The sequence below is a fragment of the Bos javanicus genome, chromosome 28, assembly GCF_032452875.1.
Source record: "Bos javanicus breed banteng chromosome 28, ARS-OSU_banteng_1.0, whole genome shotgun sequence".
Lineage (NCBI taxonomy): Eukaryota > Metazoa > Chordata > Mammalia > Artiodactyla > Bovidae > Bos > Bos javanicus.
The window spans coordinates 24,558,972-24,583,502 of NC_083895.1; the positions used below are offsets into that span (position 1 = coordinate 24,558,972).

A 24,531-nucleotide genomic window follows, 5' to 3' on the forward strand; every position below is an offset into this window, starting at 1 on the left:
CACTGCCATAGGGCATTTTAGGAAACAAATTTCTCTCTCCACACACATAAACAGAGATAGAGAAAGTGTAAAGTCAGAGTTCCCTGACTCCTCAAGGATGTAAAATTTTGCACAACTATTTTCATCCTAATGAGAGGATAACAGGCAGGAAGGCCAGGGGTCTCCAAATGGAGGAAATAGCCTGCAAGTGTCAGACATTTTTATCTCTCTTAAGCGGCAGGAGGAAACAAACTAGCAATATTTTTTCCTTCTCTATACAAATTTAAAGGGAGGTTTCTCTTAAAATACTGTGTTGCCATAATGACACCTGGTTTCACCTGAAGTTAGCTATTCTTGAGCCTAGAGATAACCAATGCCTTTTTCTTATGGAAATGTTTGTCTTAAGCTATGCTAATGTACTATGCCTTTACCCCAAACTCTGTCTCCAAGTCGGAGAGTTCCAGAAAAAACATCTATTTCTGCTTTATTAACTATGCCAAAGCCTTTGACTGTGTGGATCACAATAAACTGTGGAAAATTCTGAAAGAGATGGGAATACCAGACCACCTGACCTGTCTCTTGAGAAATCTGTATGTAGGTCAGGAAGCAACAGTTAGAACTGGACATGGAACAACAGACTGGTTCCAAATAAGAAAATGAGTACGTCAAGACTGTATATTGTCCCCCTGCTTATTTAACTTATATGCAGAGTACATCATGAGAAACGCTGGATGGGAAAAAGCACAAGCTGGAATCAAGATTGCCAGGAGAAATATCAATAACCTCAGATATGCAGGTGACACCACCCTTATGGCAGAAAGTGAAGAGGAACTGAAAAGCCTCTTGATGAAAGTGAAAGAGGAGAGTGAAAAAGTTGGCTTAAAGCTCAACATTCAGAAAACGAACATCATGGCATCCGGTCCCATCAGTTCATGGGAAATAGATGGAGAAACAGTGGAAACAGTGTCAGACTTTATATTTTGGGGCTCCAAAATCACTGCAGATGGTGATTGCAGCCATGAAATTAAAAGACGCTTACTCCTTGGAAGGAAAGTTTTGACCAACCTGGATAGCATATTAAAAAGCAGAGACATCACTTTGCCAACAAAGGTCTGCCTAGTCAAGGCTATGGTTTTTCCTGTGGTCATGTATGGATGTGAGAGTTGGACTGTGAAGAAGGCTGAGCGCCGAAGAATTGATGCTTTTGAACTGTGGTGTTGGAGAAGACTCTTGAGAGTCCCTTGGACTGCAAGGAGATCCAACCAGTCCATTCTGAAGGAGATCACCCCTGGGACTTCTTTGGAGGGAATAATGCTAAAGCTGAAACTCCAGTACTTTGGCCACCTCATGCGAAGAGTTGGCTCATTGGAAAAGACTCTGATGCCGGGAGGGATTGGGGGCAGGAGGAGAAGGGGACAACAGAGGTTGAGATGGCTGGATGGCATCACTGACTCAATGGATGTGAGTCTGAGTGAACTCCGGGAGTTGGTGATGGACAGGGAGGCCTGGAGTGCTGCGATTCATGGGGTCGCAAAGAGTTGGACATGACTGAGCGACTGAAGTGAACTGAATGTTGCTTAGAAGCTTAGAAAATGTTTATTATCTGGGCTTTAATGTTTTATTTTTTCCTCTGTGGTCCACAGTTGGAGAAAAAAGCTACTCAATCTGTCAAAAAGGTAAAAAAAAAAAAAAAAGCTCTTTGCTATTCTGAGGAAAATAATACATGAGTTGAAAATTCTTAAGGGTTAAATGGTTAATTACTGCTGCATTTGTAAACACAAAGTTGCTAAACCCACATTTATGCAGCAATCACAGCATGGAAGCCTTGAGACCTATTTGGTTCTTATAAAACTACCTAAGGTCGCACACTAAATGCAGCACTACAGTTCTTTTTTCATTTAACAGGTAGTTTTGTGACTGTGAATCTTCTAAATATGAATTGAATTATGGAAAGCTGATCTATGCACCATTACTTAGCTATCTGTCAGTCACAATGCAGGTCTAATCTTTATTAGCTCTCTGCAGAAGTGTCCAAGACTGACCACAAATTCCAGAAGTGACATAATGGTTTGTCATGGAAATGTGGTTTTCATATTCTTGAAGATTTAGAAACCAGGACTCCAAAAAAAGAGACTACTTTGACAAATAACTACTCTAGTGTGGGTTGTTCTGCTACAATTCTTAGGGAGGAAGGTATCCTAGAAACAATCATAAAAATAGATGGATCTTGGGTGATCCCTATGCTTTTTCTCATTTATCTTCCTCTTGCTTTTTTTGAACAAAGGCTTAAAGGATCCATGAAAATAATAAAATTTGGTATACAATGAGGGTATTATTTTTCCCACTGGCATGAACTCATAGGTCAAATGGAAACATACTGACAGCAGTTCAGATGTTTAAACAGAAAAACTGATGGCAACAGTCCATTTCTTAAAGAAAACTGCTGACTGCTTCCTGACTGTGTCAATTCTTGCCACAGAGCTCATCAAGGTATATTTGGTTTCAAAGGAATCAGCACCACCTCATGCCAAACCTAAAAAAGAGAATCTAACTCTAAGGGGCTTTGAAAATTAAAAAGTATAATAAAGTAAAATACATGCATCTGGGGATTAAAAGCCTTCAAAGTTCTCAGAGCAAGAATTGCAGATCCATTTGTGTCTCTCCAAACTTCTAAAGTTAGTCCATGGCCATTTTCACTGACCTCAAGTTCTCTTTTTTAAAGAATGCTGCTAAGTCTCTTCAGTTGTGTCCGACTCTGTGCAACCCCATAGACGGCAGCCCACTAGGCTCCCCCATCCCTGGGATTCTGCAGGCAAGAATACTGGAGTGGGTTGCCATTTCCTTCTCCAATGCATGAAAGTGAAAAGTCAATGTGAAGTCACTCAGTCGTGTCTGACTATTAGTGATCCCATGGACTGCAGCCTACCAGGCTCCTCTGTCCATGGGATTTTCCAGGCAAGAGTACTGGAGTGGGGTGCCACAGCCTTCTCCATTTTTAAAGAATACTACAGCTTTAATGGGATTTACCAGGTGGCGCTAGTGGTAAAGAACCCATCTGCCATTGCAGGAGACATAAGAGATGTGGGTTCAATCCCTGGATAAGAAAGATCCCCTGGAGTAAGAACTGGCAATCTACTCCATTAGTCTTGCCTGGAGAATCCCATGGACAGAGGAGCCTAATGGAATACCGTCAATAGGTTCGCAAAAAGTCAGACATGACTGAAATGACTTAGCACGCACTCACAGCTTTAATATTTCCCCTCTGTTCCTTGCAAATATTGCTAAAAACTGTTGAATTTTTAATGATGAAAAATCAGAAAGAGAAATTAAGGAAACAATCCCATTTATCATCACATCGAAAAGAATAAAATACCTAGGAATAAATTTACCTAAGGAGACAAAAGACTTGTATTCCAAAAACTCTAACATGCTGATTAAAGAAGTTAAAGATAACAAGAATAGATGGAAAGATATATTGTTTTATTGGATTGGAAGAATCAATATTGTCAAAATGACTATACTACTCAAGGCAAACTACAGATTAAATGCAATCCTTATCAAACTACCAATGGCATTCTTCATTGAACTAGAACAAAAAAAATTACAATTTGTATGAAAATACAAAAGATACCAAATAGCCAAAGGAATCCTGAGAAGGAAAAATAGAGCTGGAATAATCAGGTCCCCAGACTATAGACTATACTACAAAGATACAGTCATCAAAGCAATATGGCACTAGCACAAAAGCAGAAATATAGATCAACAGAACAGGATACAAAACCACATGTGTGTGTGCATGTTAAGCCACTTCAGTCATGTCTGACTCTTTGCAACCCTATGGACTGTAGTCCACAAGGCTCCTCTGTCCATGGGATTCTCCAGACAAGAATACTGGAGTGAATTGCCATGCCCTCCACCAGGGGCCCCAACCCAGGGATCAAATGTGAATCTCCTGCAACACAGGTGGATTTTTCTGCAGAGCCACTAGGGACTCCCCTAGAAAGCCTATGGTCAACTTACCATATGGTCAACTAATCTATGACAAATGAGGCAAGAATATATAACAGAGAAAAGAGAGTCTCTTCAATAAGTGGTGCTGGGAAAACTGGACGGCTACATGTAAAAGAATGAAATTAGAACATTCTCTAACATCATACATAAAAATAAACAATATGGATTAAACTTCCAAATGTAAGACCAAAAACTATAAAACTCTAGAGGAAAACATAGGTAGAGTACACTGACATAAATCACAGCAATATCTTTTGGATCTCTCTCCTAAAGTAATGAAAATAAAAACAAAAATTAACAAATTGGACATAATTAAACTTAAAAGTCTTTGCATAACAAAAAAAGAAAAAACTATTAGTCTAACAAAAAGACAACCCACAGGTTGGTATAAATATTTCCAAACAAGGAAAATGACAAGGGATTAATCTCTAAGACATAAAAACAGCTCAATTAAAAAACATCTAAAAATGAATATAAGATCTAAGTAGACATTTCTCTAAAGAAGATATACAGATGGTCAAGAGGTACATGAAAAAATGCTCAACATTGCTAAATATAAGAGAAATTCAAATCAAAATTACAATGAGGTTATCACCTCATGCCAGTAAGACTGGTCATCATCAAAAAGTCTACAAATAATAAATGCTGGAGAGGATGTAGAGAAAAGGGAATCCTCCTACACCACTGGTAGGGATACAAATTGGTACAACCAATAGAAAGAACAGTATGAAGGGTTCTTTAAAAACAGAAAATAAAACTCCCATATAGAAGATCCAGCAATCCCAACCCTAGCACATATCTGGAGAAAAATCATAATTCAAAAAGAAACATGCACCCCAATGTTCTTTAAAGCACTATCTACAAAAGTCAAGACATGGAAGCAACCTATATGTCCACTGACAGAGAAATGGATCAAGATATGGTATATATAGACAATGAAATATTACTCATCCATAAAAAGTAATGAAGTAATATCATTTTCAGCAACATGGATAGACCTAGAAATTATTATATTAAGTGAAATCAAGTCAGAGAGAGAAAGACAAGTATCAGATGGTATTACTTACATGTGGAATCTAAAAAAAAATAATAAAGATACAATTAAACTTATTTATAAAATAGAAACAGACTCACAGACTTCAAAACCAAACTTAGAATTATAAAAGGGAAAAGGTAGGGAGAGGGATTAATTAGGAGTTGGGATTAACATATACACTTTACTGTATATAAAATAGATAATCAACAAGGACCTACTAAATGGCATAAGGAACTCTACTCAATATTCTGTAAAAACCTACATGGAAAAAGAATCTTTAAAAGAATAGGTATAACTGAATTGCTTTGCTATACATCCATTTTGAGTTTGTACATGGTCAAAGCTATGGTTTTTCCAGTTGTCATGTATGGATGTGAGAGTTGGACCATAAAGAAGGCTGAGCACCAGAATTGAAGCTTTTGAACTGTGATGTTGTAGAAGACTCTTGAGAGCCCCTTGGACTGCAAGGAGATAAAACTAGTCAATCCAAAAGGAAATCAACCCTGAATATTCAATGGAAGGACTGATGTTAAAGCTCCAATACTTCGGCTACCTGATGAGAAGAGCTTACTCATTGATAAAAGCCCTGATGCTGGGAAAGATTGAAGTCAGGAGGAGAAGGGGATGACAGAGGATGGAATGGTTGGATGGCATCACCAACTTGATGGACATGAGTTTGAGCAAGCTCTGGGATATGAAGAAGGATAGGGAAGCCTGGCGTGCTGCAGTCCATGGGGTCACAAAAAGTGGGACAGACTGCGCAACTGAAAAACAACACCTGAAACAAACACAATATTGTACATCAACTATCCTGTAATATAAAATAAAAATTGAATTAAAAAATATTAAATAAAAAAAAGTGTTGGATTTTTGAAATCTGATATATCTGCCAACTTGAATGTAAATGTCCCTTTGTAGATGCTTTCAAAGGTGTATTTTATATCTGATGTGCTGCTAGTTGACAGATGTACTACATTCCTAATTAATATCCTGGAGATTCTGGCTATAATGTTTATATAAAAACAATGAAATAATATTAATCAACAGCTGAGAAGAGATAAATGAAAATGTTCACTAATCAAAAGACATTTTAAAATGAGACTTATTATCTTAGAATTTCTTTTTATACTACCATATTTTCATTTTTACCTGGGACTTTTAAAATTAATAAAATAATAATGTTTATTTTTTAAAAGTTTCAGGTGAAAACAATTGAGTTAAAATACAGAGATTTCCCATATAATCCCTGTCCCCCTCAACATGCATAGCCTCTTAGCCTCTCCCACTACCAACATTCCTCACTAGAGTGGTACTTTTGTGTTTCACAACTTATGAACCTTCATTGACATATATCATACAAATCATAATATAAACCATAGTTTACATTATGGTTCACTCATGGTGTTGCACATTCTAGGAATTAGAATGTGATCAATCATTACAGCATCATACAGAGTATTTACAGTGCTCTAAAATCCTCTGTGCTCTGCCTATTCATCCTTTCTCCCAACCACTGGCAACCACTAATCTTTTTATTGTCTCTGAAGTTCTGCCTTCCTTAGAATACCATATAGTTGTAATCACATAGTGTGTAGCTTTTCACATTGTCATAAAGTCTTTACTTGACTTACTTCATTGAATTCTCACAAAATAAGTATGCTATTATATCCATATTTTAATGAGAAATTTGAGGCTGAGTAAGGCTAAATAAGTGAAAATGAAGTCAGGATTTGTTTGATTCTATGGTCTTTCCCACTACATTAGTCTATACTACCTTCTAAAATTCATACAAGTTTTATTATTAAACACAGCACCAAACTCTACTTAAATTAGTTTCCAAATATGGCCAGCTAATTAATAGGCAAGCTTTCTGGAATTCTCACACAAAAACACACACATACATAATACACACACAAATTAGTCAAATAAGTAGAAAATCTTACAATTTAATGTTATAATTTTTTAAGACTATAATGCAATTTTTGAGAATTTAATGTAAGAAAAGTTTAAGAATTTTTAAATAGTAATTTAAAATATTTGGATGTTAAATACTATAAAATACTGATGAAAAAACACAAAGATAGCATAAATAATGGGAGATATATATCATCTTCATGAACTAGAAGAATCAATATTATCAAGATGTCAGTTCTTTGTGTACTGATCTATAGATTCAATGCAATTTCAATCTTAAACCCAGCAACAGTTTTGTAGGTATTGAAGGGATTTTATACATTTATAAAAATAAGGGATTTAGCATTTTATACATAAAGACAAAGGAAGTAAAGTAGCTGGAACCTTTTTTTTTTAAGAACTGTGTTAGAGGACTCACAACACCTGACTTCAAGACTTACTATAAAGTTGTAATTTTAAAGACACTGGGGTATTGGTGAAGGTAGACACATAGAGCAATGGAATGGAATAGATAAGCTGGAGGTATACCCACAATATAGGTCAACTGATATTTAACAGAAGACCAAATATGATTCAATGGAGAAATTATGCTGAAAAAGCTGGGCATCCATATACAATAAATAATAACCCTTTTCCCCTACCTTGCACCTTATACAAAAATTAACTCAAAATGGGATAAAACTCAAGTGTAAAAACTAAACATTATAAAACTTATACAAGAAAATATATAAGAAAACCTTTGTAACTCTGGGTAAAATAAAAACTTTATACAAAAGTTTCTTATAAAACACACAAAATCGAAATCCATGTTTACTAATATAGATAGCTATGACTTTATCAGAATTTTAAAGTTCTGCCTTAAAGAAGATACTATAAAGATATCACAAAGACAAAGAACAGATATAACAGAAAACATTTATAACATATAAATAACACATAAATCACACAAATACCAAAGGATTTGTATTCAAATATATATAAAACAGCACAAAAAAGTAAATAACTCAATTTAAAAAAATAGGGAAAATATTTGAATAGGCACATTGCTAAATAAAATATACATTTGGAAAAAAAATACAATAATATTCAGAGAACTTGGCATTAAAAATGCAATTAAAGTCAACTATATTTGAAAAGACATAATAATTATATTCTGGAGAAGGCAATGGCACCCCACTCCAGTACTCTTGCCTGGAAAATCCCATGGATGGAGGAGCCTTGTAGGCTGCAGTCCATGGGGTCATGAAGAGTCGGACACGACTGAGCAACTTCACTTTCAATTTTCCTTTCATGCATTGGAGAATAAATGGCAACCCAGTCCAGTGTTCTTGCCTGGAGAATCCCAGGGATGGGGGAGCCTGGTGGGCTGCCGTTTATGGGGTCACACAGAGTCAGACACAACTGAAGCGACTTAGCAATAACTATATTCTCAGATGAATGATCTTATATTGGAAAATATTAAGCAGTACACACAAACTTACCCAACCTATTATAGCTAATAAATAAGTTTGGCAAAGTTTCAGGATGCAAGGTCAATTCACATAAAATACTGCATTTCAATATACCGCAAAAAAATCTAAAAATAAAAATAAGAAACAATAACATGTATAATATTGAATGGCAAACCACTTCAGTATTCTTGCCTTGAGAACCCCATGAACAGTATGAAAAGGCAAAATGACAGGATACTGAAAGAGGAACTCCAAAGGTCGGTAGGTGCCCAATCTGCTACTGGAGATCAGTGGAGAAATAACTCCAGAAAGAATGAAGGGATGGAGCCAAAGCAAAAACAATACCCAGTTGTGGACATGACTGGTGATAGAAGTAAGGTCCGAAGCTGTAAAGAGCAATGCAATAATGCATAGGAACCTGAAATGATAGGTCCAAGAGTCAAGGCAAATTGGAAGTGGTCAAACAGGAGATGGCAAGAGTGAACGTTGACATTCTAGGAATCAGCGAACTAAAATGGACTGGAATGGAGGAATTTAATTCAGATGACCATTATATCTACTACTATGGGCAGGAATCCCTTAGAAGAAATGGAGTGGCCATCATGGTCAACAAAACAGTCCTCTTGAGAAACCTGCCTCTTGAGAAACCTGTATGCAGGTCAGGTAGCAACAGTTAGAACTGGACATGGAACAACAGACTGGTTCCAAATAGGAAAAGGAGTACATCAAGGCTGTGTATTGTCACCCTGCTTATTTAACTTATATGCCCAGTACGTCATGAGAAATGCTGGGCTGGAAGAAACACAAGCTGGAATCAAGATTGCCGGGAGAAATATCAATAACCTCAGATATGCAGATGACACCACCCTTATGGCAGAAAGTGAAGAGGAACTAAAAAGCCTCTTGATGAAAGTTTAATAGAGAGTGAAAAAGTTGGCTTAAAGCTCAACATTCAGAAAACTAAGATCATGGTATCTGGTCTCATCATTTCATAGAAAATAGATGGGGAAACAGTGGAAACAGTGTCAGACTTTATTTTGGGGGCTCCAAAATCGCTGCAGATGGTGATTGCAGCCATGAAATTAAAAGACGCTTACTCCTTGGAAGGAAAGTTTTGACCAACATAGATAGCATATTCAAAAGCAGAGACATTACTTTACCAACAAAGGTCCATCTAGTCAAGGCTATGGTTTCTCCAGTGGTCATGTATGGATGTGAGAGTTGGACTGTGAAGAAAGCTGAGCACCGAAGAATTGATGCTTTTGAACTGTGGTGTTGGAGAAGACTCTTGAGAATTCCTTGGACTGCAAGGAGATCCAACCAGTCCATTCTAAAGGAGATCAGTCTTGGGCGTTCATTGGAAGGACGGATACAAAAGCTGAAACTCTAATACTTTGGCCACCTCATGAGAAAAGTTGACTCATTGGAAAAGACTCTGATGCTGGGAGGGATTGGCAGAAGGAGGAGAAGGGGACGACGGAGGATGAGATGGCTGGATGGCATCACCAACTCGATGGACATGAGTTTGAGTAAACTCTGGGAGTTGGTGATGGACAGGGAGGCCTGACGTGCTGAGGTTCGTGGGGTCACAAAGAGTCGGACACGATTGAGAGACTGAAATGAACTGAACTGAACATGTATAATAGCATCAAAAGAAACAAAATGCTAGGAATAACTAAAGAAGTGTGAATTTATATGCTGAAAACTACAAAAATTTGTTGAAATAAATTATAGCTGCTGCTAAGTCACTTCAGTTGTGTCCAACTCTGTGTGACCCCATAGACAGCAGCCCACGAGGCTTCCCCATCCCTGGGATTCTCCAGGCAAGAACACTGGAGTCGGTTGCCATTTCCTTCTCCAAAGGATGAAAGTGAAAAGTGAAAGTGAAGATGCTCAGTTGTATCCAACTCTTAGCAACCCCGTGGATTGCAGCCTACCAGGCTCCTCCGTCCATGGGATTTTCCAGGCAAGAGTACTGGAGTGGGTTGCCGTTGCCTTCAGATCTAAGTAAATGGAAAGACATTTCACATTTATGGATCAGGAGACTTAAAATTGTAAAGATGGTAATATGTACCAATTATTCTATAGATTCAACACAATCCCTATCAAAATTCCATGTATTTTTTCCCTCAGGAATGACATACTTATCCCAAAATTCATACGGAAATTCAGAGGACTCATAATAGCCAAAACTATATTGAAAAAGAAAGAACACAATGGGAGATGGACTCACATTCTCTGATTTTAAAACTTATAACAAAGCTACATCAATTAAGATAGAGTGGCACTAATAATAGACATATAGATCAATGGAATAGAACTGAGTCAAGAAATAAACACTCATATTTATAGTCTACTGATTTACAGGGTTCAATTAGAAGATAGTAGCCTTTTCAACAAATGATTCTGGAATTAATGAATTTGTTGTTGTTAGCAATTGCTAAGTCATGTCTGACTCTTAATCGACCCCATGGACTACAGGCTTTCAGGCTCCTCTGTCCAAGGGATCTTCCCAACCCAGGGATCAAACCTGCATCTCCTGTATTGCAGACAAATTCTTTATCACTGAGCAACCAGGAGACTGCAAAAAACTAATAATATTAGATTTTTCTTGTATATGCAATACCATAAGTGAAAACTAACTCAAAGTTAATCTAATACATAAATGTAAATGTATAAAACTCCTAGAATAAAACATAAGTGCAAATCTTCATAATTTTTAAGTAGTCAATGGTTTCATATATATGAAGCCAAACGTACAAAGAACAAAATAAAAAAAGAAGTCAATAGAACTTTGTCAATATTTAAAACTTTTGACTTTCAGATGCAGACACATCTTGATTACTCAAATGAAGGAGACACATAGAATATACCAAAGAATGGATAATTCTCAAACCATTTATAAAGTAATAGAATGATGGATAAAAATGATAAGGCATGAACTCTTGGTTAATTAAAATTTTTGCTTAATAAAAAATAGAAAAAAAAAAACCTGTTAAAAAAAAAAAAAAAACAAAGGGTACCATCAAGAAATGAAAAGACAACACACAAAATGGAAGAAAACTTTGCAAATTACATATCCAATAAGGGACTTGCCTCTAGAATACAGAAATGCTGCTGCTACTGCTGCTAAGTTGCTTCAATCTTGTCCGACTCTGTGCGACCCCATAGACGGCAGCCCACCAGGCTTCCCAGTCCCTGGAATTCTCCAGGCAAGAATACTGGAGCGGGTTGCCATTTCCTTCTCCAATGCAGAAAAGTGAAAAGTGAAAGTAAAGTCACTCAGTCGTGTCCGACTCTTCGCGACCCCATGGACTGCAGCCCACCAAGCTTCTCCGTCCATGGGATTTTCCAGGCAAGAGTACTGGAGTAGAGTGTCATTGCCTTCTCTGATAGAAAGAACTACTATATCTCAATAATAAAAAGATAACAATCCAATTTGCAAAATGAGTCAAAGACTTAAACTAATATTTACCTAGAAAAGATATACAAATAGGCAATAAGCAAATGAAATTACATAGCATAATTTGCCATGGGGGAATTGCAAATCAAAGCAACAATGAGATGTATCCAGTAGGATGACTATAATCAAAGGCAAACAATAAGTGTAGACAAGGATGAGTAGAACTGAAACTCTCACACATTGCTGGTAGGAATAAAATGGTAGAGCCTGGTACCCCTAGAAAAGGATCTGGCAGTTTCTCAAATGGTTAATACAGGATTATCACCTGTGGTAAATATAGGGTTATCACATGACTCAGGAATTCCACTGTTAGGTATGTACCCAAGAAAAATAAAAACATATGCCCACACAAAAACCTGTATAAAAATGTTCATCAGAATTACAAATAACAGCCAAAAGGTGGAAAGAACTCAATGCCCAACAATTTATGAATAAACAAATAAATCATGATATACCCACACACAGAATTAGCCCTAACAGGGAATGAAGTGTTGGTGCATGCTACTCATGATGAAACCTGAAAACATTATGCTGAGCGAAAGAAGCCAGTCACAAAAGACCACATGTTGTTTGATTCCACTTATACATAGCATCAAGAATAGGCAAATCTACAGAGACAGAAAGTAAATTAGTGATTATCTAGTTTAGGTGGGATAAAAATGCTTTAAAATTGATTGTGATGATTGCACAACTCTGAATATTCTAAAAATCACTAGAATGTATATATTTTAATAGGTACATTATAAAGAATTATATCTTTATAATTTTATCATAAAAATGATGTTCAATATGAGTAATTAGGGAAATGCAAATTAAAATTATTATAAAATATAAAATTAATTATATACAGTAGAATGGCAAAATGAAAAATTTGACAATACCAAGTACTGGCAAGGATATGGAGCAACTGGAAATTGTACACATTGCTGGAGGGAAGGCAAAATAGCCATTTTAGAAAAAAAAAAGTTTGACAGTTTCTATTACATTAAACATGCAGGTACCATATAACTCCCTGTACCATATAAGAAATTTGCACTGCTATTTCTGGGAAGTTAATGTGCCAGTCCAATCCTATCTCTAAAATACCCCTCTTTCTATTTCTCCTTTGCCTAATTTGAGTTCCAGACAGTTTATTTATTTAAATTCTTTGCAGCCTGCCATGTGGGATCTTACCTCCCTGGCCAGAGATTAAACCTGTGCCCCCTGAATTGGAAATGCAGAGCTTAACCACTGGACTACCAGGGAAGCCCCTAATCTGACTTTTAGACAAAAAATCCTTTTATGTTGACAGCTTAGAAGTCAGTTCTCCAAAAATGTAATGTTTTATCCTAAACCTACCCAATAACCATAAATGTCCTCATAGAACCCAGTAGTTCACCTACATAATTTATCACAACCATACACAATTACCATTTACTGCCTCCTTGACCATAAGCTCCAATAGAGCAAAGTCTATCTTTTTCTCTCTGTGATTGAACCCCCAGCACCAGCACAGCTCATGCCTTAAAAAATACTTGTCTGAGGATAGATCTTTTTGCAAACATAATGCCAACTCTTTAGACATGATGTTGCTAGCAAAGGAAAATTAAAACAACTAGATGTTCTCCTTTGACACAATGAATAATAATTTGACTATAGCTATAGTTGTAGTGAAAGAGTGAGAAGGAGAGTTTAAGTGAAAGAAAGATGGGGGAAGGAGAAAGAGAATTTGTAGCAGTCATTTAACAGACTGATTCAAACCACAAAATTCAAACCCTCTAAAGATGTTCTGCTTTTCTTTTGGAACTCCATGCATAATTTCACAAAACTGTCAAAGAATGATTTAGAAAACCCAAGTCTCTTTTCATGTTCCTTATATTATAGACAAAGTGATCAAAGGAATGCAAAGTAAATTTGACTCAATTTTCAGTAATGGGAGCATTTTTTAAAAAGCATCAAATATAACACTTCCTTTTGCAGAAAGTGTCAGGCTAACTGATTTCTTATAAAAGGAATGTTTTGAACATACACAAGTTATAGCTTTAACTGAGTTTAACAAACATATGAAATGCCCTTTGGCAAGATCCCCCTTTATGTCTCCCCATTTCTACCCTAGAATTGCTTCCAAGCAACAGAGATGATAAGAGGAAATCTTATCTTGTCTGAGCTCTTAACCCTTTTCAATTTACCTCCTATTTCAAAGGTTAACTACTAGAGGAAAGAAAATTGAAATGAACCCACTTCCCTAAACCAACTTCTTTCCATATTTTACTACCTAGCTTCAACACCCAATTATTAACATCAGGACATTCTCTAGATATTATCTACATTTCCTACAAAAATACATCTTGCTAAAGCTTGTCTTTCAAAACTTGACCTTGTAGCAGAGACTGAAAATCTACTGGTCTCTGGCATTATGTATTGGCACAAATGATGAAATTCTAGTTTTGCTTTAATTTTGTTTTAAAGTGATTCAGTTGTCTACACCTAGAAATAAAGAATTTTACATTAAAATCTGTATTTAACGGTTCTTTTAAAAAATTATAATGTCAGAATCCAGGGTCTGCATTTATGCATAGCAATACCTGACCAAAGATGAGTGAAGCCAGTCATTTACATTGTTTATCTCCTCCATTTCATCAGACGCCCATCCCACGGAATCATTACATTCATTACTAACTTGTCCTCTACTGTAAACATTTGAATTTTCTGCCCCTACCTTAGCGATGCTCTGCACCACAAGGCTGTAAAGGGACTAAGTAAAGCGGGCACTTCTAAATGCATATTTAGGTTAGGAAGAGTACTTCTAATACAGTGCTCTGCAAGTTTTAATTTAATAGACTTTTGTGGACTAAGAATGCTAAACAGTGTAAATAACACTGATTATAAGTCAAAATATATTTCAAGTTCTGGAAAATCACCTTACAGATGAACTACTTGTAGTGATCTCATTTAGGTCTTATATCCTGGACTAACCACAAAGCTAAATAGTTAACCAAGAGTTATGAAGAACACCTGAATGCAGAAGTATTTCACGAGTGTAAACGTGTGCTTCTGACTTTCTGCTTCTCTAGCTAAGGAAGGTGGAATAAGATTAGAGATTCTTAGGGAAAAAAAAAATGAAATCAACTCTTGGAACTTTTGCAACTTGATCCACTTACTGGCAGGTCTCTCATCTGAAAGGCATTCAGAAGGGTTTCTGCTCTCACCATCAAGGAATTAAATGAGTAAAACTTGGGTTCACTTTCTATTTTTAGATTTATTGTGCTACCTTTATTCCTTTAATCCCTGCCATTGATAAAACCAAGTTGATTCCCTACTCTGCCATTTATTAGATGTGTGATATTAGGCTAGTTGCTTCATTTCTTCCAGCTAAGTTTCCTTATCAGCAAAATGGTAATAAAATATCTCTCTCAATCATATTGTCAGCATTAATATAAGGTAATGAGTATAAAGTGCTTTGCATGACGTTGGTACAGATTACTAATATAATTTATTTTTCTTTATTTTCTTCTCTTTTTTTTTCTCTTGTTATTACTAAAAAAAAAAGTAACTTGCATCCTATGAAATCTATAAAATAACCACCCTTCCAATACTTTATTTAACTTCATCCAAGTTATCTATGCATAAAAAACAAACAGACAAAAAAAACCTCTTCTTTCTGGTTTCTAGAATTTTAAATGTCAGTAAAAGATTATTTAATCCTTTGTTTTGCATCTATGGATAATTAAATTGAATTCCATAGAGGCTAATTAATTTGCTAAAGTCACCTAAGCAGGTGAGTCAAACCCATACATTTTAAAACACACAAGATAAAAATGAAACCAGTTTTAAACAGCAGGAATCTGTATAAATGACCTCTATAGATCACATTGTAGGGACTCTCTCTATTTCTTTTTAATTGAGTGGAATAGTGAATTGATTAAAAGAAACAGGTTATCTCCAACTTGCATAATCAGACTGTTGATTCAAAAAAAAGAAAATTTTGGTGGCTTCTAGGTCTCAGATTATTCATCAGTAATTGTCAGCAAGTTTGCTTGTTAACTTTTGGCCAAATAGAGTCATGGAGAGTAATATGCGTAAGTTTTCAGTTTCAGAGAAGTTTTGTATTAATTAATTTTACACCAAAATATTGAGTACACAATTTCAACACAAGATATATTTGCACATGCCTATTTTTTCGCCTGTTAATATTCCTGAAAAACACTCATATCTGTATCTGGAAGTTGTACACAAACATTCAACAACTACAGTATATTTGAAATTACCTTATACAATGAATTTTCTAAAAGGAAATTTTCATTGCTCATCGGGATTTTGGAGATTCAAGTAAGCTCTTTCCAGATAAGATTTTTTGGGGAAAAAAAAAAAAAAAAACGTCAAAGAGAGGAAAGGGAAGAAGACACCAAATAATACTGTCCACATTATGTGGCATTTTAATGTGTCAACCTTTTCAATCTTACTATTATCTTCACTTTACAATGGGGCATGTCATTCGAATGCAGAGTTCCAAAGAATAGGAACGAGAAATAAGAAAGCCTTTTTCAGAGTTCAATGCAAAAAAATAGAGGAAAACAATAGAATGGGAAAGACTAGAGATCTCTTCAAGAAAATTAGAGATATCAAAGGAACATTTCCTGCAAAGATGGGCACAATAAAAGACAGAAATTGTATGGACCTAACAGAAACAGAGGATATTAAGAAGAGGCGGCAAGTATACACAGAAGAATTATCCAAAAAAGATCTTCATGACCCACATAACCATGATGGTGTGATCATTCACCTAGAGCCAGACATCCTGGAATGTGAAGTCAAGTCGGCCTTAGGAAGCATCACTAGGAACAAAGCTAGTGGAGGTGATGGAATTCCAGTTGAGCTATTTCAAATCCTAAAAGATGATGCTGTAAAAGTGCTGCACTCCATATGCCAGCAAATTTGGAAAACTCGGCAGTGGCCACAGGACTGGAAAAGATCAGTTTTCACTCCAATCCCAAAGAAAGGCAATGCCAAAGAACACTCAAACTACCGCACAATTGCACTCATCTCACATGCTAGCAAAGTAATGCTCAAAATTTTCCAAGACAGACTTCAACAGTATGTAAACTGTGAACTTCCAGATGTTCAAGTGGGATTTAGAAAAAGCAGAGGAATCAGAGATCAAACTGCCAACATCTCTTGGATCACTGAAAAAGCAAGAGAATACCAGAAAAACATCTACTTCTGCTTCATTGACTACGACAAAGCCTTTGACTGTGTGGATCACAAAATGTGGAAAATTCTGAAAGAGATGGGAATTCCAGACCACCTGATCTGCCTCTTGAGAAATCTGTATGCAGGTCAGGAAGCAACAGTTAGAACTGGACATGGAATAACAGACTGGTTCCAAATTGGGAAAGAAGTACATCAAGGCTATATATTGTCACCCTGCTTATTTAACTTATATGCAGAGTGCATTATGAGAAATGCTGGGCTGGATGAAGCACAAGCTGGAATCAAGATTGCCTGATTTTAATATTAATATTAATATTAATAACCTCATATATGCAGATGACACCACCCTTATGGCAGAAAGTGAAGAGAAACTAAAAAGCCTCTTGATGAAAGTGAAAGAGGAGAGTGAAAAAGTTGGCTTAAAACTCAACATTCAGAAAACTAAGATCAAGGCATCCGGTCCCATCACTTTATGGCAAATAGATGGGAAAACAATGGAAACAGTGACAGACTTTATTTTGGGGGGCTCAAAATCACTGCAGATGGTGATTGCAGCCATGAAATTAAAAGACACTTGCTCCTTGGGATAAAAGCTATGACCAACCTAGACAGCATATGAAAAAGCTAAGATATTACTTTGCCAACAATGGTCTATCTAGTCAACACTATGGTTTTTCCAGTGGTCATGTATGGATGTGAGAGTTTGACTATAAAGAAGCTGAGCATTGAAGAACTGATGCTTTTGAACTGTGGTGTTGGAGAAGCCTCTTGAGAGTCCCTTGGACTGCAAAGAGATCCAACCAGTCCATCCTAAAGGAAATCAGTCCTGAATATTCATTGGAAGGACTGATGTTGAAGCTAAAACTCCAACACTTTGACCACCTAATATTAAGAGCTAACTAACTGGAAAAGACCCTGATGCTGGGCAAGATAGAAGGCAGGAGGAGAAGGGGACGACAGAGGATGAGATGGTCGGATGGTATCACCGACACTACGGACATGAGTTTGAGTAAACTCTGTGAGTTGGTGATGGACAGGGAAGCCTGGCATGCTGCAGTCCTTGTAGTCACAAAGAGTAGGACACAACTGAGCAACTGAACTGAACTGAATGCCTTTCACAGGTCAGATATGAGATACTGAGCAACTTTCCAAAGAACATCAAGAAAGTCTTCATATTCCACTTTTTACTAGTAAGTCATACTGTTACAATCTTTACAGATTTCCTAGGATTAATGGACTTTCAACTACTTTTTTATACACTAATTAACTCAACAATGATTTATTGAATGTTTTACTACCCTTATTATATGGCTAGTAAAGACAGGCCTTAAGTGTAAATATACACCAGATTTCTAAGACGTAGTACAAAAAAGATGTCTCATCAATAGTTTTTTATATTAATTACATATCAAAATAATAATATTTTGACTGTGCTGGATTAAATACAGCATCATTAAAATTAGTTTACCTGTTTATTTTTAGAATGCCTACTGGGAAATTTAAAATTATGTATGTGGCCGGGCTTCTATTTCTATTGGATACCATTAAAAGTCCTGAGATATTTGCTTGTCTGTTCCAATTTCATCAAACAACTAAGTTTCTTCTTTCTCTTTAATGTATGATAATAAATTAGGTTTTAGATGCAGTCATTTTTAAATGACAGTTTATGTTCATGAGATTTGAATCAATTATTAAGGGTAGAAATTTTTAAGTTTGGATGAAAAATTGCCCCTATACAATATGACTTCCCTTTAGAGCCTCCCCTGGTGACAAGCAACTTGCTGGATCCAGTTCTATAGCATGGAATCTAATTTCTTCACCCTGGCATTCAAATATTCAAGGCTATTCATGAACTACCACTAACTCACTTTCCACTACCAGTTTAACAATCTAGATTTCATTTCTACTATATTCTTCAACACAGGGATGAGAATTGTGCCTTTATTTATGCCGTATCTCCACTCAGAGTTCTAGTTTTTCAAATCCAAATCCTGACTAGTTTTCAAGGCTTTATGTAAATATTGCTAACTTCATGTTGAATTTCCAAACTAATCTCACATAATTTTCTTTCTCCTTTTAATTCCAAAACACTGTATTCCATTCAAAAATACCTGTATTTGTTATGGAAAGTCTATGACTTATCTCTAATTGTCTAACCTTTCCCTATATTCCAAAGATCAATAATAGAAAATTAATAAAGAAATCTCTAAAATATGGAAAGGTCACTCACCATGATTTCAGGATAGGCTTTCAAAAATCAAGTGTAGCTAAAAGAAGGTTACAATGCTGAGCAGTTTCTACTCCAGGGAGTGGGCAGTCACACCTGTGTGCTCTATTCTATATAAGCAAAAACATTTCTGACTTAGCTATAATATCCCCTCACCACCAAAAGAGGAGAGCTGCCAAGATGCTCACTGAGAACAGTTGTTAGTTTGTGTACAAGTGTAAATATCAGTTTGTTCTTTTTCTTTTCTTCTTGAGGGGTGGAAAGGAGGAAGAATGGGATAGGACTCTAAAAGCCTGATTTATTTATATCCAAACATATCCTTATTTTATAACAGATGATCAGTTAAAGCATTGTATGACATTTGAACAGCATTCTGTCAAAATGCAACAATATTAGTAGAGCTGATAGCAACGAGCACTTCTTGCAAACAGCAAGAGTCCCCTCTAAAGTCTTCTCTCTTGGCACTGGGACTTTGCTAAATCTGGCTTGCCATTTTGTGAGTGGGAACAATCAGCTTTGTAGGTTGGAGGGAAGTATTATAATTAAATGTCCACCCACTTTTTCCTTTTTGATGAAAGGCTCCCATGACTTACTAAAATAAGGTACATCAAGACAGATGAATTTTTGATGAATAAGTCAAAGCACTGACGAAGCTGGCTTTTCACATAAAGAAACTTCACTAATTCACAGGAAATTTTTAGGCCTAGATTATTAACACTGTCATGCTTAATAATAATTAACATGATAATATCCATGGAACAAACAGGAGATTTTACCATTCAATTGGTAGCAAATGTAGTGTTCAGCATGATTTACTTGCTGAAAACAAATAGTAATACAACCAAAAAAAAAATAATGGTGGAATTTTTAAGATTTAATTTTAGAGAAATATTAAATAATAGCCATTATAAAAACAATGCCTTTATTTAATATATAATAGTATGGTTTTGAATAATAGTTATATTATCACATTAAAGTTACAAACTGTATCTCTGAAGTGGACAAAAGTCTTAAATGATGTTATCAAATTGCTATAAATTCCTTCTGAAGGAGATCTGGAGCATGGTTTCTAATGTCTGGTTTTGATAATTATTAGCAAAGGCACTGGCTATTATCACTGTGAAGTATTATTTTAAAGCATCCTTGTACAATAGAGTAGAAAGGGATGCTACTAAATAATTGGGATCAGGCATATATCTCAAGTCCAGTTACTGGAACTCTTCAGTCAACTTTTTATAGAGAAAGAAGACTGCATTGGTGTTAGGAATGTGTTTCTTCATTCAAGACAAGATATATTGAGAACTAGCTTATAGACTTTGCTATTAGAGGAGGTTTAAAGCAATAAGAAATAAAATCCTTACTCTCAAGAATTACTGAATATTTTTATTTTTAAAGTAAAATTAGTATTTTAAACTTCCTGTTTAATAGTATGATTGGTGGCAGCCAGTAGAGTTAATGGTGCCCTAAGACATCATCTCATGTGAAGAGTTGACCCATTGGAAAAGACTCTGATGCTGGGAGGGATTGGGGGCAGGAGGAAAAGGGGACGACAGAGGATGAGATAGCTGAATGGCATCACCGACTCAATGGACATGAGTTTGAGTGAACTCCAGGAGATGGTGATGGACAGGGAGGCCTGGCGTGCTGCGATTCATGGGCTCGCAAAGAGTCGGACACGAATGAGCGACTGAACTGAAATGAAACTTACTAAATAATAAAATAGACATGACTTCACTAGAGAATGAGAATGTTTAGGCCTAATTCATTGGTCAGTCTGCTTCTCATTCCTATTTCTTTATCCAATGCTCTGAATATTTTTTGTTTTCCACATATTTCCCATAGAATTTCTTACCATTTTGTGGTTTTTTTTCCTTTGTGTTCAGTTCTACATTTTTACTATTCCTTTCATAGTTAACCATTATCTAAAGCATTCCTTTAAACAGCATGGAGTTTTTCTCCAAAGATCTGACAGGAATTCTTTAAAAATGGACTTTTTTTTCTTCACATTTAAGACTTCCCTCAACAAGTTCACGTTTAGATTGCAGATTTCTCTGACAGAGTTGAGGTATCAAAACCCAGACAGACTGAAAATAGTTTTTTTCCTGAAGTCATTTAGATTCTAAGACTTTTGCCCTGCTATGTCAGATACCCCAGCTTGGAAATAAGATGGGTATGTGTGCATGTCTGTATAGGGGCAGTGGTAAGGAAAAAGGAGGTGGTAAGACTGGTAAGCAATCTATACAAAGTGAACTCACAATATCCTCTGAAAATGATATATTTGAGCTGTCTTATGTACTCAGACTCTGTCCCAGACACTTCTGTCTCAATGTTTGTAGTAAATTAATGATGATTTTCTCTGTTGCTTTGGTTAGACAGCTCCTTTCAAAAAAAGAATTTTCCCAGGAGATAAATGCAGTGCTCCTTCCTCCCCCTCCAACTCCTTGATATATACAATCCAGTGTTCAAGCAGTACACTTAAAAACCATTTTCATTTTCTTCTATGTCTTTATCTCTTAGAAAGGTAAGAGTGTCTCTTGTAATGTGTCAGATCTTACAGTTTTAGAAACTGGTAGTGACCTTGGTGGTTATCTTGTTTAACCCTCACTTTACAGCTGAAGCAAATGAAGCCCTGAGGAGAGAAGTGTAGACTAAAGGTGGTCACAAATATTCTGCTACTCCTTCCAGCCAGAGGTGGAGTCTCATGCCCCCTCCTATCCCCTTGTGTTTGGTCAGGCCCTGTGACTGCTTCAGTCAATAAACTACAGTGGAAACTGCACTCTATCAACTTCTGGGCCCAGACATTAAGGGAATGTCAGCTCTACTTCCTGTTTCTGACTTGCCCTTGGGACTTCTCATCTCAGAACCTAGAAATTATGCTGCAAGACGCTGAAGCCACATGGAAAAGCTATATATTGGTTTGTGCTCCAGTCAACAACCACAGCTAAGCTCCCAGCTGACAGATAGCATGCACTTTCAAACTTGTGAATGGACCATCTTGGAGGTCTAGCCTAGTTAAACCTTTGAAAGGCTTCATCTCCAATCAACAGTTGACAACAAGAACATGAGAGACCCTACATAAGAACTGCCCAGTCAACAAGCAAATCAATAAGAGAATAATCGTAAATAATAAATTACTGTTTTAAAGCAGTAAGTTTGAGGATGTTTGTTAAGTAGTAAAAACTTATTGGAACTGAAGGCAAGTTTCTAGGTAATAACAGAATGAGAACTGAAACATTCCAAAGCCAACATAACCTCATTACAATGTGCTAAGGGAACAAAGATAGTTGAATAAGACCCATTCTCCATCCCTCAGTAACTCAAAATTTCAAAAATCTGTTATTGTTTCATATTCACATTAAATATAGAATTTTCAAAATCCTTAAAAATTTAAAATAGATTCTTAGAGCTCTATCTACAGAATAATAAACTATCATTTTGTAATAAAATTAAGGTAGTATTCTCAAGGGTCCTGGAAGGCAGCATTTTTCTAATAAGTTTTATGAAAGAAAGAGTACTTTAGGTAAATTGATTTGGGGAAAATTTAACTTAAAGAGATCTCTTTATATCTGGATTTTTCAGAAATGTAAAATCTCCACAAAGACAAATAGAACTTTTTTCCCCAAAACTGTGTGATCAAGGAGTCCTTCATCGAGCACCTTAAGAGATTTATGTCTCATTAGAAACTAAACTGAAAATAGAAGTAAGGATGAAATATTAGCAGAAACCAACTTTTACTCTGAATTTTTCACTAAAAAGTTACTTTCATAATTTAGTGTTCCTTCAGCTTAGAAAACACATTTCTAGACAAAAGGTTTATGATTCATAGGGACAGCATTTAGTTTGGTGCCTTTAATGACTTGCTCCTTCTGTTCTGCTCTCTTTTAATTTTTAACATTTTCCTGTGGGAATAGTTAATAAATATTTGAGGAATGAGTACAAGAAGGAATATATAAATAAATAATAAGCAATTGACTGGATTAGTTAAATGCAAGCAAACCTGGAACTCAGCTTTGACTCTTCATTAGCTCGGTCTGGGTTTTGTACGTCATTTCCACATAAGGCCAATGGGAATTATATCAGTTGCCCTGTTCTCATAGAATTCTTGGGAGCTTCAAACATTTCAAAGTTGGAGGTAAGGCAGTTTTAGGGCTGAAATTTTCTTAGTAACCACCTATTTATCCACTCCTCTCATTGTCTAAATGTGAGGATTGGGGTGCAGAACGTTTATAGTGGAAGTGCTGGTTACATGGAAACTTCCTTCCCAGCAGATCCACATTAAAAATGTTGGGAAAGTCTTTCACCTTCGTAAATATTGTGTAGAATGCTGTGTTTCTAATTCAAGTGGTGACTATTTCTAATACAAATTTGATAAGCAATTTGGGCCCCCAAACACATGTTCCACCACAGAGTTCATGGCGTATATGGGAAGGTTCTGGCAATCAAAACATTTAATAATCAGCACAGCATGGGCACTGACAATGAGTCTAGACACAAGCCAAAATCAACTGGTAGAGTCATACTAACAGGTACTAGTTCAGTATGAGAATCAGTCCAACCACATTTCCCCCTTTCTGCCACTGGTTCCTGGGCTTGTGAGTACTCTCACTTTTTTACTGGAGTTGGGCATTCTTCCACTCGACTTTCTCTTATACAGTGACTGCAATACTGATGCCCACAGTATGGCAGATTTCATTATCTGTCTTCTAGGAATTTCCCAGCACTTCATAGCTCCTTCATATGCCAACCCACCTCCCAAAACATGGGGTATGTCTCCAGTTTTCAAGCAGAAGAGGATTATAGTTTTATAATCATCTCCTCTTGCTTCTCCTCTACTGGGACATGGACCAATCCACTACCTCTACTTAATTACTCTGGGTTTCTCTATCCCTGTATATCCTACATTCTACAATCATGTTTCATAGTTGAATATGATTTGAAAGGCTGAGGAGTAACATAATAATGAAAAGATGAGAAACAATAAAATGGCATGAGAGAGCATCTAATACTTTTAAAGTAGAATATGAAGAAAATATTTGTAATGATAAAAGCCATGTTTAACCAGATTTTGTGTGCATGTGTGTGTAGCTCTGAAAAGAAAATGTATTAAGAAAATATATTCATCATATTTTCACAATTCTTTCTAATTTATAAAATGTTCCTTTCCAAGCCAATGGGAATAGTTCATACAATTTGAGATACATACCTTCATATTACTTTGGCCCATCTCTGTTTCATTCATAGGAGTTGCTGTAAATGGTCA

General features: G+C 36.1%; 1 protein-coding gene across 5 annotated transcripts in view; it reads right to left on the reverse strand.

Annotated features, from left to right (window-relative positions):
- Nucleotides 1-24,531, reverse strand: part of CTNNA3 (catenin alpha 3) — a 1,922,060-nt gene that overhangs the window by 884,347 nt on the left and 1,013,182 nt on the right. The window lies entirely within an intron of this gene.